Source organism: Mytilus trossulus, chromosome 14 (genome assembly GCF_036588685.1).
Source record: "Mytilus trossulus isolate FHL-02 chromosome 14, PNRI_Mtr1.1.1.hap1, whole genome shotgun sequence".
NCBI classification, from domain to species: domain Eukaryota; kingdom Metazoa; phylum Mollusca; class Bivalvia; order Mytilida; family Mytilidae; genus Mytilus; species Mytilus trossulus.
Genome location: NC_086386.1, coordinates 58,638,749 through 58,651,315, shown reverse-complemented (window position 1 = coordinate 58,651,315; position 12,567 = coordinate 58,638,749). Strand labels below are relative to the sequence as shown.

Sequence of the window (12,567 nt, the reverse complement as noted above, 5' to 3'; positions counted from 1 at the left end):
TTCGTGAATACTTGAAAACGCGTGATCTTAATAATTATGTTTAATTAAATTTAAGATGTAACATTTTTTAATATTGTAAATGAATGCATTCATTTAACTTTTAATGTTGGCTATATAAATTGCATTTGAGTGAGGCAGGGAAAAATATATATATATAACTAGAATCTATGTCTTTTCTCGTTTTCCGTTTACTGTCATGCCATTGTCCGTTCATTTTTGCCAGACTCATGCGTTTGACTTTCCATCTTTATTTTTCACTTAGTCTATAATTCGAGAGCCTTTTATAAAAAAAATATTACACACCAGAAGACTTTGTTAAAAGATAAAGTTTGAATATTATAGCAGAAAAAGGCCAGTGTACCTGAAGTACATTTGAAGACCAGGTTATATATATTACATGAATACAGCATAATAAAGCTGGTTTAATTTGAATTACTATCCATTAGGGACATTTTCTGACGATAATTAATCAAATCTGACAAGTTTGTTAAAAACGGAAAATAAGCCCGTAAACGATTTAACGTTACCGTACCCTCTTTACTTGTCGCATGTCGGCATCTTCAAATGGCAAATTTATTTTACACAAATTCGTTGACATGCCATGATGGTAGATGGACACTACAGCACAATATAAGCTGAGCTGGAAATTACAATTGGTGAGTAGAAATGAATAATATTTTAAAACATGCCTATCAGACATGAGAATAATCATTGATCCGGCCAAGAGTTTGAAGGAAAGATGTTTACATTTGTTACATTTGTGCATACAGGTATGAATTGACTTTCTAATACACCACATTCTTGTACAGTAACTTGTTCAAAGGCAAAGTAAGAATTTGGGCTTGTAAAAAAAATATTCCTGTGATTGGACCCCCCCCCCCTTTTTGGAAGATCAATGCATGATTTGAAAAAGGTACATATAAACTATGGTTTAAATCCTCCCTTTTAAAAAGGGCTGGATACACACCTGTTTATTGCCTAAACCATTGTGTGTATTCACAATGGTTTGGTTGGGGGGGAGGGGGGCCTATTACCAGACCTAACCCCCTGATGGAGTAACCCTAGTCCAAATAATTATGACGTCTGGCAAGGCTATTTTATTTTTTTTCTGAGACGCCTTCCTAGGACGTTGTAGGAAGGCGTCCCAGAAAAAAATTTAAATAGCCTTGCCAAACGTCATAATTATTTGGACTAGAGTAACCCTACATATTCATATTTATTGTATGTTTAATAATGTATTGATAACTGTCACGTCCTAAAATTTGAATGAAATATCTGTCACTGGATTTTTTATAACTCATAACCAACCAATCTTCACATGTATGTTACAATGATGATGCACCTATTTATATAGCCACTGGTGGGTGATGTACAATAATAATAATTTATCACATATTTGTTATGAATACCTTCAAGGCTTGGGTTTGCATATGCAATAACCTCTAAATTGCCGGGGGCAAAAAAAAGAGTATATTGATATTGTGCCCTGATTCCAAATGATGTGACAGCATTGCGTCCTTAACGACAATTTTTTACACTTTTGTGATAAGAAATTTAAGATAATTTTCCAGGCATGTTTCATTAAATTGCAGGCGCGGATCCAGAGGGGGGTTCCAGGGGTTGGAACCCTTTCTCTTTTTGAGGATCAATGCATTTGAATTGGGACATGTAATTGGAACCCCCCTTGTCCTGGTTTTCAAAATGGCTGGACTCTCCCCTGAATTGTTATCAATGATTTGTTTTGCTCTAAATTTTGTAGAACTTAAATATAACATGTTATAATCTATGCATACCATTGCTTTGTCATGTATGTAGTAATATTCTACAAATTCTATTTTGAAATAAAAAAGTATTATTAAAAGAATTTGTTGAATTATTATTACTACAAATATCACAAATCAAATACATGTAGTTACTGTAAATTCAGAAATTATTGCTTGCAAATTATTGCGAATTTTTCATTTTAGACTTAAATGCGATTTTAATTTTTACGATTTTGTGAAAAATCCTGTTTAATTCATATAAAATATCACAAATTGTGCGTTTAAGTTATTGCGTTTACAACTCAGTCGCATTTTTCGCAATAATAAAAACCTCACATTAATTTCTGAATTGACAGTAAGTATATAAAATAGTATTAATGCTATTGACTTATTTAATTTTATACATGTTATAGAAGTCACATGTAATACAAGTTATAAATACTTAATTCTTAATGTAAATTTTTTTTGTAGATAAGATATCACATTGGTTTGAGCATGATTCCCAGCAAGATTATGAAGGGGCATATATATCATATATACATAGGAAATATATAGTGTCACTAAATTACTCTCATACGGTACCTCACCTCTGTAGCTGTAAATTGCGAAACGGTGGATTCATTCATAATTTTGAGTTACTTATTGCAATTGGAAATAACGTTGATAAAGCTAACAGCATTATGCCATGATGTTGATGGGATGTTCTGATTGGACAAAAAGGAAATTGTGAATTGAACAAATAGCAAACTTGAAATTCATAGGAAAAAAAGTAGGAAATTGGAATAATGAAAATTCATAGTTTCAGTGATTATCTTACAATCATCATGATCATTGTCAATACTACAAGTGCATCATCATGATCATATATATCTGAATTCACCTTGGATAATTATACATTTAAAATAATTATTTGGATATAATAAGAATTTCTGTGCTGGCGTTCCTACTGTTGGCTTCATGTACCACCAGCTGGGAGTGTTAAACCTTTTTGACCTTTCGTGAGGGTCTGTCACGGTCCGTCACAATTGGTTAGTGTCATATATGCATGATTATGGAAGTTTCACCAACCTAGACAAGCTTTACAGCCCTGGCACGGTTGTTGGTTGCACTTAGAGTCAAATGACAGCTTGCTGTATACATTTGTAGTTCAAATAGTCTGAATGAATCTACATGTATGGTGACAATCTTCTAAATTACTGTTCATTCTGAAACTGGCATTTTATACTAGTACATGTAGTAGTCGAACATATTAAACAATACATGTACTTCAAAGTATCAATTTATTTTGTCTCGCCTTACATGAAAGTCATGAAAGTTGGTTGTATATATGCAAGAAATATGTATTACAGTCTTGGGGTGATGATGTAAGCTATTTTTAATAGAGCTTTACATTTATAAAAGCTAAAAGAGCTGGTTCAGGGAATGAGTGTAAAATATACTGTTACATTTTATTACATGTAATTGGATACATTTTATTGTATATGAGTACCTTGCAAGGTCTACTTGTCTATCAGGTTAGGTTGACCTGACCTTAATTTTATTTCATGGATAATCTAAGTGCATGAAGTGATTTAGGTTATTTCAGTTTAATACAATGTTAACATGGTTAGGTTTGTTTCTCAGATTCTTCGTAATGAAATTAGAGACTGGAAATGGGGAATGTGCCAATAAGACAACAACCTGACTACAGAGCAGACAACAGCAGAAGGTCATCAATGTTTGAATTGTTTCTCAGAAGCTGTAAGCTACATTGAACATGTTGGAAACAAACATAATTTTTGTTTTGCCTAAGGAGATATGGTATCAGGGGTGAATCCAGCCATTTAAAAAAGGGGGGTTCCCAACCCAAGACAAAAGGGGGGGGGGGTTCCAACTATATGTCCCCATTCCATGATCGTCAAAAAAAGGGGGGTTCCAACCCCCTGAACCCTCCCCCTGGATCCAACACTGGGTATGAATTTTGATGAGACGACTTGCATTACTTAAACTATAAACCATGTAGACCAAGTGATTTTCTTTTTAGTCACTATATAATAGGTCACTGCACACCCTTCAGCAAAGACCAAAAACTTAAACTTCATGATGAGCACCCTATAAATGGCTCTGCTTGGAAAGAGCTAGGCTTCTAACAGAGTTAATGTAAAAAATTCAGACGAGAACCCAACAGTGATGACAACTTGATTTATACTTTTATGTATGAGCTACAAACAAACAAATATGTGATAAACAGCAATCAACAAAAACACTACAGACAAAAAATTAAGGGGAGACTATTTAAATATAAAAAAGAAGATGTGATATGATTGCCAATGAGACAACTCTCCATAAAAGACCAAAATGACACAAACATTAACAGTTATAGGTCACCGTACAGCTTTCAACAATGAGCAAAACCCATACCGCCTAGTCAGCTATAAAAGGCCCCGATAAGAAAAAGTAAAACGATTCAAACGAGAAAACTGACGGCCTTATTTATGAAAATAAATGAACAAAAACAAATATGTAACCAAGGATTTGTATAGTGTCTCACTATACAAATCCTTGATGTAACACAAAAACAAACGACAACCACTTAATAACAGGCTCCTGACTTGGGTTTATTTACTTTAATGTAAAGTAAATAAAATTAACTAATGTCTTGTACAAGTATTACGCTGACGTTCCATGAAAATTGTTTTCAAAAATCTAATATGTCCATAATTCTTTTATGTAATAAACTTATTTAAATAAATTCAGACCTTCACCAGCATGGCTAAAGGTATTACTCCCAGATGTATTGGCAGGTGACACCTCCAGGTATTCAAGCGATTTCCTGTCGGACTTGCAAGTTCATGCATCATTTCACTTCTGTCAGTGTACACGACCGAAAACTTGAATCTTTCCATTTTAAACTTTCAGGTGCATAGGTAATCATTTGATAATATACATCTCTGTCCTGCGTGTCCGATAGTGATACACTAGTCATTACTGTTTATAAATAACATTTCTGGTGTAAAGAATATTATTCATAAAAAACACATTCTGTTTCAACTTGTCAATATTCTGATTTGTCAAATCTCAAGGGTTGAACTTATTAGAAATATTATTCATTATATTGTACCATTTAACATTCAACATTGTTTGCAATGTGCAACATTTCATTTCCGTTTTATTTAAAACGTATTAAAACGTCAACCGTGGCAAAGAAATATTTGCATAAATACTTTATTAGTATTGTTAACTTACAACATATGAAGAAAAAACAACAACATTGTATTGTTATTATTATTTGAGTGACTGAATTCAGTCACTCGATTTCATCTTTATATCAAAGAATCCAATCAGTATATTTGAAAGTAACATAAATCTTATTTGTACTTGTTGCTTCTAAAATAAAGCCCAAGCTGTAAATTCGGAAACAGAATTCGGATTACAGATATTACAGATTAAATACAAACAACATATAACAGAACAACAGCTAAATGAAATTAACTTTGTATTCTGTTCATTATTTTCACAAAATGTTGACTGAATTCAGTCACACAACACTTGAAAGAAGCTACAAGAAATTGAACTAAATAAAACTTAAATTGCACCAAATGATATAAAATAGTATTAACATCTCTAAAACAGATGACTGAATTCAGTCAACACAAATTCACTTAATATTTGTTGAAAATAGACCAATTCTGCAAAGGTAAAAAATAGAATGACTGAATTCAGTCACAAAATTAGGTTTACACAGTTATATTCAATAGAGCAATAAATGCACATAGTTAGTTTACAGGTCGATGTTTGTGATTTGGTCAGTTTAAAGCTTAACACTAACGATGATTACATAAGATGTACTAGCTTTTGCATGATGATTATTTTCCCTCCCCCATCCATGATTCATTGACTTTTAAACTTTTGCAAAGGGTCGATTTTTAATCAAAAATTAAATACACAAAAAGAGTTTTAAAAGCAGCATTGTCTAGCGTTTTCATCCATCTTGGGACTTTTTAGGACTTTTTTTGTATATATTTATATATATCAGAACACTGATAAAAAGTGGTAATTGGTTATATTTAAGTATTGTAATTTAAATTTCAACACTTGTATTATACATATCTGTCAACATTGCACCCAGGTGATTCAATCTGTATTAAATTTTCCATTTTTGTTTTGTTACTAACTCTTGATTTCAAAATTAAGTGAAATTTTGAAACTATTGTATTTAAATGATACTGGACTATCTAAATGCTTATTCTTAGGGTATGCTATTACACCACTGTCTCAGGCTAGGAGAGGATTGAGCGCTCACAAACTTGTCCCCTCCACATTCTCAATGTGCCTGTCCAAAGTCAGGAGGCGGTCGTTCAATGGTTGTTGTTGGTTCATTTCTGCCATATTGTTCTTCGTAAATTGTAATACATTTGGCCATTATCTTTTTCAATTGAATTGTTTCATATTCTTTTTATGTCGGGGCCTTTGATAGATGAATATACGGTATGGCTGTTTCTTATAATGTTGAAGGTCGTATGCTTGTCTTTAATTGCTCGCATTCACCTCATCTGAACATCCGTGGACAACTGTCTCATTGGTCAATGAGGTCCAAAATTTCCAAATTTTTTATTTTTTTTTCAAATATTTATAATTTTATGAAAATGAGGAAAGTAATGATGTTGGATTAAGAAGAAATGACTTCACCTTCACGTGACATACTGATATATTTAATATTATTGATCTATAAAAATGGTAATATCTCATTGAGTAGAAGCAACCTTAGAGATGAACAGATGATGAATTTCTCCTTATTTTTAAATTAATAAAAATGGTAATTCATTGTTTAAAGAACAACAAAATCAAGCTCAATAAACTGATTAATAAATTACATTGGTCACAACACAATTTGCACGTTCACCAACAAACAAAAAATACTTAAAACATTGAAAGCCAGAATATAACATATGAAATGTGACAATGTTTAAAATTGAGTGTGGAACACTATAAGCATCAAGAAGTCTTCTTTTCTCAGTTAAAGATATGCTAAGATTTGATAAAAACACGGCAAAAATAGGAAAATAAAATGAATTTGAAATCGAGTTCAATATTTTATTTCGATGTCTTGATTGAATTTTCTTTTAAGGGAACCCCCTTTTTAAACGAAAAGCAGTTAAAAACTACATGAACCACACATGAGACTTACGTGTTCATATTTAAATAATACTTGCAGTTCATCAAATTATTTAAGATTTATAAAAAAATAAAAAGTTGAAAATACACAAAATCTGAAATTGTCTCATTGCAATGAATCCTTGTGCTAATAAGTGTCATTTTGAAAGTTCTTCTTTCAAACTATCCCATATTAATTTCTGGCATTAAAAAAATTTAGCACAATCCTACTTGAAAGAGACAAAAAGGTGTTCAGTTGTTGTTTTGTCAAGATTTTGGAATCAATGTACCACAGTCTGCTACTCCTGTCTAAAATCTATCACACCAATCGAAACAAGCGTGTGTTGCTGTCACTTTTGCTAATTTTCTATTTGCGGTAAATATTCTTGACTGTCTGGTCTGGATTCAAAATCCATTGATCTGCTTAAAAATTATGTTGGTACTCATAGATAGTAAAGTCTAAAAAAGAAAATAAATTATGCTAAAGACCTATTTCAGAAAAGATAAGACCATTTAAATAGTGAGAATAATTCCATTCTTTGTAAATGCATTTTTGTCGAGCCTTCGACTTTTGTCGACAAAGCGAGACATAGCTATCATACATTCAGTCGTTGCCGTCCACACTGACATATATTCTTATATTAAAAATACATATCAGATAGTTCGTATACTTTATTAGATATCTTATAAAGTATATAAGATATCTTATAAACTATATGAGATATCTCATATAATATAGGGCTATTGCATGAATATTCTGGAATATTGTTCTTAGTAGAATTTTAAATTGCATGAGCTTGCGAGTGCAATATATGTTCTACGAGGGAAAATATTTCCAAATATTCATGCAATAACCCTTTTATTGTATAGCAACATTATAAGTTATATGGTTCGCTACTGACCCCATACGGATCCATAGAGGGTTAACTAATTAGCCAGTAAAATCCATAGGGGGTGAGGCCGGAGGCCGAGTCCCCTATGAATTTTATTCGCCCTCTATGGATCCGTAGGGGGTCAGTAGTTAACCGTATAATGAATTTATCGGACGCTGGACTTTTTCTGCGGCGTTTTGTTGAAAAATAAACAATGAAATACAACATCATTAATAGATGACGTCGCCATTAACACGTCATGAACACCATATGAAACTTACTAACCCAATACGCCTCGTAGGGGCTCATTAGAGCCTCTTGTTAGGTTTTACTTTGCTGTACATTATTGCTGTAACAGTTTTCTCTATCGATAATAATATACAAGATAATAACCATAAACGGCAAAATTTCCTTAAAATTACCAATTCAGGGGCAGAAACCTAACAACGAGTTGCCCAATTCATCTTAAAATTTCAGGGCAGATAGATCTTCACCTGTTTAACAATTTTATCCCATGTCAGATTTGCTTTGGTTTTTGAGATATATGAGTCAAAAACTGCATTTTATCCCTATGTTCTATTTTTAGCCATGGTAGCCATCTTGGTTAGTTGACCAGGTCACCGGACACATTTTTTAAACAAGATACCCAAATATTGATTGTAGCAAAGTTTGGTTTAATTTGGCCCAGTAGTTTAAGAGGAGAAGATTTTTGTAAAAGTTAACAGACGACGACGACGGACGACGGACTTAAAGTGATGAGAACATCTCACTTGGCCCAAGGGCCAGGTGAGCTAAAAAGGTGCATTCGATTTCCTCTTTTCGATACAATTGTTAAACCATTTTTTGGATTTTTTTCTCGAGTCACATAATGGAAAGGCAGACACGAAAATTACTGAACTAATAGATTGATATGTTCTCCGTCCGTGGTAATTTAAAAAAAAATGGAGGTTATGCATTCCTATGTCGTCGACTTGATATCGAATTGTTCTGCAGCATTGGGTCTGCATTGATATGTAGATGAATTGAAAACTGGTGTTTCGTTATTGAGAAGAAAATTGTCGTTGTGTTTGTTTCTATATTAATTTTTAAAAATTGTGTTATTATAGTTAACATTGCAGTAAGCATTTATCGCCTTCTCTAACAAAGAGCTTCGATTTCAACTGGGTTTCCGCCTGGTGGGATACTTAGTATATTTAAAGCTACAATAAAATTTGATCATTTAAGTAATTCCCCTGACTGTTAGCAGTGATACCTGGAAGTTATAAAGTAAAGTTTGCAAATAAAATTTTGTAACCTCACCTTTTTCTTTCATATTCTGTATTTGAGGGTCGCTGTTGATATTTCGAATTCACTGCACCCAAGCCACCAGAACTTTGAGCTATTCTTTTTCTTTGGTGATTCGTCTGTTTTAATACAAATTACACAGTTTTAAACAGAGTTTCACAAAAAGTTAGAACAGTGCATACAACAAGTAATTGTATATATTTTTTTCTTTAAAAATGTATTGAAAAAACGGGATTTTCACACATATTTGACTTTGCCCCGAGGACTTTGCCAATATGCAATCATACCACATCTTCTAATTTTACATTTTGACCATATCTAAGCATATAAAGCAGGTATTGTCTATTTTTACCGTTTATATGTTTTTAAAAATAAATTAAACTGAAAAAAAATCGTAAGACTGCATCACATTATTACTTCATTATAAATGAGAGTAATTAATAGGAAGCATTTTCAATAAGCTTTCCAAAAACGACTCGCCCCTATATGAGATAGAATGTCATAACAACACATATACAATTCAAAATATAAAGAGCTAGCAAAATATCTTGACATTGAAAATTTATATTCTTTAAGTTGCTTTGAAGTACACATAACCAATAAGGATAGGCAGTGGAAATATATAAAGTTATAAATACTATTTCACCCACAATTATGCTTATTATATCTGTACTCATCATACTGACCACTTTTCATTTGAGCATTAGAGAGATATAAAATTGCACAAAAAAACTGGCACATAAATGGCAGAAAGCTTTAGAAATTATCACATTTTAACTGAGTACAAGTATGGTTACTGACTGTATCGAGCCTTATTATGGTAAATAAATTACTTAACCATGTAAACAAATATTTTCATATAGTTTTGACTGAATTCTTAATACAATTGCATATAACATATTTCCGTAGATATATACACTTATATATAAACGAGTCTAAATTGAAAACTACGTTCAAACCTATGACTGCGTTGGATAAAAACCGCAATTTTTATACGTGTGCATGTCAAACAAATTTCGTTGTAGAAGGGTCTAAAAACAGCACAAACAACATTTTCCAAAAGACCAAAAGCGTGAAAAAGTATATTTAAACAAAACGCATTTGACTAGCAGTTCGAACAACTGATGTTCTTTAACCCTGCTGACTGCCATTGACGATTGCCAAATAAAATTGATCACAAGATGTTAATATAAATTTAATACGTCACAGAAAAAAAATATTGTTAACTTGTGGACAGGATGTTGTGCCACAAACATTCGGTGTCAATATTTCTTTAGTACACCATATCCGGATTTCGACAATAAATGTCTCTTCAGTGATGTTAGGGATCGAAACGGTATTTGGAAGGCCATATAAAAAGTACCCTCATTTTTTAGAGAAAGTACCCTCATTTTTAGATTAACTCTTGCAACTTATATATATATATATAACATTCCATAAAACATAAAAAAATTGGCACTAATTGTACTAAGTTATCATGCTAAGTAAATGTAAAGTTTAATAAGAAATATCCTTTTTGAATGTTAAATAGGCCTCAGACATTTTATTCGTGGCTATGGATTTTTTTTGGAAAAAAAGTTTTAGGAAAAAAAGAATTTGTTTTTGATTCTGAGAAAAAAATGCTTGTTTCACCCTTAGCTGCCACTATATGTACTGCTAAAACTGAAAGAAAAGAATTGTTTTCGACTTGCCGTGAAAGAAATAGATAGTTTTTCCCCGCAGATGAAAAAAAGTTTGTCCAGAAAAAAATCCATAAGCCCTCCCCCCTTGAAAATCAAATGATTGCTGCCTAATCATACTAAATCATACTTTAAATAACACAATTTGGTTTTTTTTTCTCTTCATATTTTCTATGGATTAAAAAGTATATCTTACCAGAATTCTCGTAGGTATACACGTTAGCTTCAGACTCTTCTTCCTTTAACACGAAATCCCATCAGTCTCATTTTCTTTTTCTAAGGGACTCCATCTTTCTCTTCCTTTGACTAAAGTACACAACAGAATGACCTCGTTTCACTTTGCAGTAATGCGTGTATTACAAAACACGCGACATAATCCATTACTGGTCACACAATAATCCCAATTTATTATTGTACCGCGAAAGTTCTACTGATGTAAGAATAAACATGATAACGGTTAACCATACGGTGTATTCAATATAATACTTCCTTCCGAAAATTGGGTCAATCAAAGAGGTAACATTAGAAGGATATACCACCCAAATTACCATCTCTAGCAATAAAATATGATAAGAAAAAGAAAAGAACAAGCATGTGTATTACCCACTGGATATAACCATTATGAACATACGGTGGTCCTTATTTTCGAAATATTATACGTTTCAATATGTTAATGTTGAAAGAAAAAATATGTACATTGTAAACGAAATTCATAATATCATGATATTAACTTCTTTTCACTTTAAACTGCAAGGTTTTATGTAACGTAACCTCAACTTTTGGGAGTGGTTTAATAACATCAACAGAATGGACAAAACTTTACTTGAAAAAAAGTCTATATTGAAAGCTCGGGAGGGGGCTTAAAGATTTTTTGGTAGGGGTGAGCAGCTGATACATCAAGTACCCAACCTTTGTTTATTAGAAATATATACCTTGTCATATATCAATGAAAATCTTCTGGAACATGAGAATTTATAATTTGTTTTTTGGTCCCGCTTATCTCCACGTACTTGTTTAGAAGCAAAGCAGTTGGAATATAAATAAACACTTTCCTCTATTTGCCCCTTTTATATCTTTCATTAAAAAGGAAACTTTAATTTCAAAAGACAATATAAGATGTTTGGTCAGATAAGTATAGTAACACTCCCGAGAGAAACACTTTCACTGAGTTTTATATTAAAAAAAAACTGACCAAAAGTGACATTTATACATTGCCGTTCCATCTCATAGCTGACACTATGAAATTTCTTTAAATAATTGTTATCATGTTTCATGTAAACTAACCTTTGCATGTTTATTAGGTGCAAATGTCAAAATGATGAGATTTATAGCATCTGTATCTAGCATTAGCGGAAATACCACATAGGTCTAATAGAGTTTAACATGTTTAAATGTTTAAATGGTTTGACAAATAGTTGATGCATTTACGACTGTGATTTAACCGCATCACAAAAAAATAAGGACATCTGATTAGTTTTAGATACTTATGATATAATCAAGCAAGTAAAAATATCAATCAATTGATATATTTAATCTGAATTTAATTTCTCACCCTTTTCATATACCATGCCGATGGAGCATTGAAAAAGTGAAATATTCCAGGGGATCATCCCTACCACTCATTACATAGAAAGTGACCCCCTCCGAGATTGAAAGTAAAAGTTGGGTTTAATGGTTTTCATTGGTGTCTGGGAACAAAAATAATTTATATATCCCTCTACATATATATTATATATACAACTCGTCTAAACATCAACCCAACAATGTTAGATCTGTAAATTTGCTTTCGCAAATATATATATATATATATACACTCTGAGACAAGTGCCTGTGATA

At 32.2% G+C, this 12,567-nt stretch overlaps 2 long non-coding RNA genes across 2 annotated transcripts; one reads left to right on the top strand and one right to left on the bottom strand.

Annotated features, from left to right (window-relative positions):
• The first annotated feature begins 477 nt into the window (after window positions 1-477).
• On the top strand, window positions 478-3,035 carry LOC134696463 (uncharacterized). Its single transcript, XR_010102950.1, has 2 exons — window positions 478-656; window positions 2,235-3,035. It is a non-coding gene; the product is annotated as an uncharacterized LOC134696463 (long non-coding RNA).
• A 3,396-nt stretch (window positions 3,036-6,431) lies between these two features.
• LOC134696501 (uncharacterized) lies at window positions 6,432-11,121 on the bottom strand. The gene is made up of 3 exons (XR_010102962.1): window positions 10,928-11,121; window positions 9,068-9,171; window positions 6,432-7,355 (listed from the first exon to the last, which is right to left on the bottom strand). It is a non-coding gene; the product is annotated as an uncharacterized LOC134696501 (long non-coding RNA).
• Between the last annotated feature and the right edge of the window lie 1,446 nt (window positions 11,122-12,567).